This window comes from Erinaceus europaeus (genome assembly GCF_950295315.1).
Source record: "Erinaceus europaeus chromosome 6 unlocalized genomic scaffold, mEriEur2.1 SUPER_6_unloc_16, whole genome shotgun sequence".
In the NCBI taxonomy this organism is placed as follows: Eukaryota; Metazoa; Chordata; class Mammalia; order Eulipotyphla; family Erinaceidae; genus Erinaceus; species Erinaceus europaeus.
The window spans coordinates 987,501-992,434 of record NW_026647121.1 but is presented as its reverse complement, the minus strand read 5'-3'; positions in this window follow the sequence as shown (position 1 = coordinate 992,434).

Here is a 4,934-nt window from a genome sequence, read left to right as displayed (position 1 = left end):
GCACAGGTGATTGTGTGCAAAACACTTGGCACATTCTGATTTACCGCTCAATATTGACACCATTGAAGCTCTCCTTGGCCCTTGGACACTTTTTTCTTTTCAGATGTAAAGACTCTGAAGAGGGAGAGGTTTTTGCCCTGAGGCTTGCACTGGGAACTAGCAGCTGCCCTGTGTGTGTTGCCAGACTATGAAACATGTGGTTACTGTCCATGTGGAGAATCTCCTGGATGAGATCCTTCTCAATTCTTTTTCGCTAGGTCCCGTTGGAGCTGCATATAGCTAATGATTTGGAGATTTTACTCCTTTGGACAATTCTTTTCCTGATGCACGGTTTCTCTCCAGGTTTTAGCAATCAATTGTCTGAATGTCATATCACATCCATTGTAGAAAATGACTACATCAGTGTCTTGCTCTCTCTCTCTCTGTCTCTCTCTGTCTCTCTCTCTCTATATATATATACATATATGTAAGATGTAGAGGTCTGAAAATATATTTTAGCTAGAGACCTGCACAGCTCTGGTTTCGGGTAGTAATGCAGAAACACCTAGCCCTTCAGATCCACAGACATGAGAGACATCTCACAGAGCATTCGTTTACCTCTTGTCACTCTACAAATCTATCTCAGCACAAACTACAGCTGCCAAATCATCTACTTCCCTCTTGCTCTTTTTGTCCACAGATTCCTATCCCAAAACTGTAAATCAAAGAAGAAATAGACATAGTGCAATTTCCTGCACACAGGACAGGCTGAGGCTGGACCAGGGAGATGAAATGCGCCAGCCTGCATCTTGGCTGGATCATCACTAAAACTACTTCCAATTTGGAGAGGCGAGGGCAATTTTTGAGAGTGGGCTGCAGGCCTAGTGTTGCTTCTCAGAGTGGGCTAAGACCTAGATATTCTAAGTGTAACCTTTCCTCACAAACATAAAATAACAATGCCACATGGAAGAAGTATGCATGGGCATGGAGGGTTTGTCTTCAGTGCTCTGGCACTGATCAACACAGGGTCAGAATTTCTGTCCTTTTCCGTCACTGTCATTCTGTCTCTCTGACTGTCTTTGTGTGCCTTCTTCCCTGGACCCTTTGTGGAAGTCAGTGCATGCATAGTGAACTCCATCTTCCTGATGTAGAAATTATCCTTTCTTTGGAGGTATAAGGGGACGGGTTCTTCCATTATTGTTTGTTCAAAAACAGTTCCCATCTATGTTGAAACACTGCTCTTTCTGGGTTCATTCTGGGCTTGTAATCCGCTGCCCTGAGAAGTGGACTGAGAGTCTGGAGGCTGAGTAGGCAGCCAAACGTGACTGGACAGGCTCCTTCCCTTGAATTCTGAGGGGTGCTCCAGCTTACCCCGTTGAAAGTGTTTGGATGATAGTGAGGCATGTTTTGAATCAGGAACTCAGGAGAGGGAGACATGAGAGTCCTATTGCATGTGCATTCTTACTTAGCCAGAAACTGGGTAGCTGGCTTGCCCTGACCAGCTAGGTTCTCTGTACATAAGTTGAGGTGAGGCTGGCTACCTTCCCACCCATGCTCTGAGACTACTATAGGTGAGTTCTGAGCACACAGACATACACAGACAGACAGACACACACACACACATTAGTGTCAGGTCTGGTAGTACAACATCTGGTGAAGGCTTGGGATGTCTGGGGTCTGTGGGCATGAGAGCTGTTGCCTTAAAATCTCTACAAGCCAGCTTTGAACGTGTCATCAATGAACACAGTGTAGGAGGTTTTTGACTTCTGGTCTCTTTCCAACTCATCTATTTCTCTTCTCGCCTTCTCTGTCTCTAACTCTCACATGCTATCACACACTCTGTCTTCACTCATTGATATTTTACTTAATAATTATTTTACTGACAGGCCTAGATATACAAAGAGAATTACCAGAGCATGGCTGATCTCTGGCTTGTTTAGCTGGTGATATCACCTAGGCTACTGGAGCCACAGCTTTGTAAGTCTCTCTGACACAAGCCATATTCTGTCTCATCATTTCCATGGCAGTATCTCTCAGACTTTATAATAAACATACACATATATATATATATACATATATATATATCTGTCATTTTTAGAATTGTCGACCTATGTTGATCTTTATCAGAATTAACACATTTATAACAGCTTCCTTTTTCATTAATAATTGGCCACCTAGTTGGAGCAGGATTCAGTACAATTATAAATAATAGAACCTTCCATTAGCATTTCTAATAGCATTTCTATCAGCATCCTTATTGTAACTATCATAGTACAGAACTTGCCTCCTTTCTCTGGTGTAAGCTTCAGTACATATGAGTTTCTTTTCATTCTCCTGAAATCTTAATTTCCCTGGACTCTGAAGTGTCTAGGAATTTTTGAAGCAGCCCTCTGTTTCTCAGCAGGTGGTTTTCATTATCTGCTGTAATCAGGTCTTCTTGTGCTTTTTGTTTTTATTTTTCATTTTTTTCAATCCTCCTAGATCATCCCCATTTATTGGCATACTTAGTTAGTTATTTAGTCCTATCTTACAGGAGGGGTCATGTCTCCTGCTTGATAGAGTTTTCTCTTATAATTGAAGGGGAGTTTACACTCACAATACATTTCGTGTTGTAAATACTATACACATCTGGTGAAGGCTGGGGTTGTCTGGGGTCTGTGGACGTGAGACTGCTGCTTTACAATCTCGACAACCCAGGTTTGAACGTGTTATGTATGAACACAGTGTGGGAGGTTTTTGACTTCTGGTATCATTCCCACTCTTCTATTTCTATTCTTGCCATCTCTGTCTCTGACTCTCACAGGCTCTCACTCACTCTGTCTGCACTCATTAATATTTTACTTATATACTTATTTTACTGACAGGCCCTGATATATAAAGCGAGTCACCAGGGCACTGCTGAGCTCTGGCTAGTTTTGTTGGCAATTTCACCTAGGTTTCTGGAGCCTCAGCTTTGTAAGTCTCTCTGGCACAAGCCATACTCTGTCTCCTCATAGCCATGCCTGTATCCCTCAGAGTCTATAATAAAGATACACTTACATATATGTACATATATATATATATACATATATATATATCAGTCATTTTTAGAATTGTTGACCTTTTTATTTGATCTTAATGCAGAATTACCATATTTATAACAGCCTCCTTATTCATAAATAATTGGTCACATAGTTGGAGCAGGATTCACTACAATTATAAATTATAAACCTTCCAATAGCATTTCAATAGCCTTTCTATTAGTATCCTCATTGTAATTATCATAGCACAGAACTTGTCTCCATTTTCTAGTGTAAGCTTCAATACGTATGCCTTTCTTTTCATTCTCAGGAATTTTTAATTTGCCTGGACCCTGAAGTGTCAGAGAAGTTTTGAAGCAGCCCATTGTTTCTCAGCAGACATTTTCTATATTTCAGCTTAATCAGGTCTTCCTGTGGTTTTTGTTTTTATATTTTTCATATCCTCCTAGATCATCCCCATTCATTTGCATATTTATTTATTTATTTAGTCCCATATCACATGAGGGGTCATTTTTTCTTCCTGATAGATTTTCTCTTATAATTGAAGGGAACTTTTGACACACAATACATTTCCAATTGCAGATACTACACACTACTACAACTACTACAGCACTGTTTTTGACAGTGACATCCAATGCACAATGGATTAGTATTGCATGGCTCTAAAGAATGTTCACTATTTATCCTACAATGTTTTTAACTTCACAAATATTTATTATGTTCTTTCTTGGGTGATGAATGCTTTACAGTCAACTGTTACATGTAATATTGGGTAGGGGGTAGTTTCTCCCACTTTCCCTGTATTTCTGTACATCATTTGTAACTTTCTTATTAAGGAGGTGGAAACAGTCATAAATTGAAAGAGCAGGACCCAAGCAGGAAGAGACAGAGAGACAGCTGCAGTTCTGATTTGACACTAGCCCAGCATTTCCCTATCTGGGTAAGTGGTGACCAGGGGCTCAAAATGGGGTCCTGGGCTTCAACATAGTTCCCTGGCATCTCAACCAACTGTGCCTCCAACCCAAGCTCCCTTCATTGTCCATGTAACTATCGATCTGCTCTAGGCACTTCTCACCTTCATATGCCAGAAACTTAACACTTCTCCACTCCACCCATGAAACTTTGACCTTTTACTTGAGTGCAAAACAGCAATCCCAATCCACGTTATTTCAGGGAAAAGTGTGTGCGTCTCTGTGGGAGGGTATGTGTGTGTATGTTTACATAAGTGTGTTTCTGTTATGATTACCACTGTTGTTTCTTTATTCCTGAGGCAGGGTCTTAGGAACTGGGTTGTGCTATGACAAAGGAAGTTTCTGCACAAGTGGTTTTTCAAATATGAATGTCACATTAGATATTCTGGACACTGTTGTGCATTCTCCCAGGTGGTGCTCAGATGGGTTCTTTCCTTTGCTATTTCCATGCTGTGTGTTATTTTCTGTGTAGACTCAAAGAGGAGTGGCATGGGGGAGATCAGCTGCATTCTGCTGTGTGTACACAAGGTGGCAGCAAAGCCCATAGTTGAGTGTAGTGATTCTGTGGAATGAGGAGAACTCTGGGATTTGTGCCCCATGGACAGCAAGGTTGAAATTGACGTAGAGTGCCCTAGACATCTCTTCTTTACTGTGGGGTGGGGGGATCCCCATTTGGCTTTGCAAGTGGAAGGGGTTTCTCTCTTTGTCTAGGATGACTCTACTGGGAGCTTGTGAATCCCTGTGCTCAGCTGCATTCTGCTGGGTGTCCACAAGAGGGCAGCACCTTGGGGGACTAAGGCTCCATGGGGCAAGTGCCCTGAGTCACTGGGATACGAGAGTGGAGACAGTGTTTCTGGGTGTGCCCCAAAAGCATGGCCAGCCTAGCGCAATCAGGCAGTGTCCTAAGGACGGGTCCATACAGGAGCTGTGTGGGTCGTGTTGGCAGAAACAGGGCCTTCAGAGG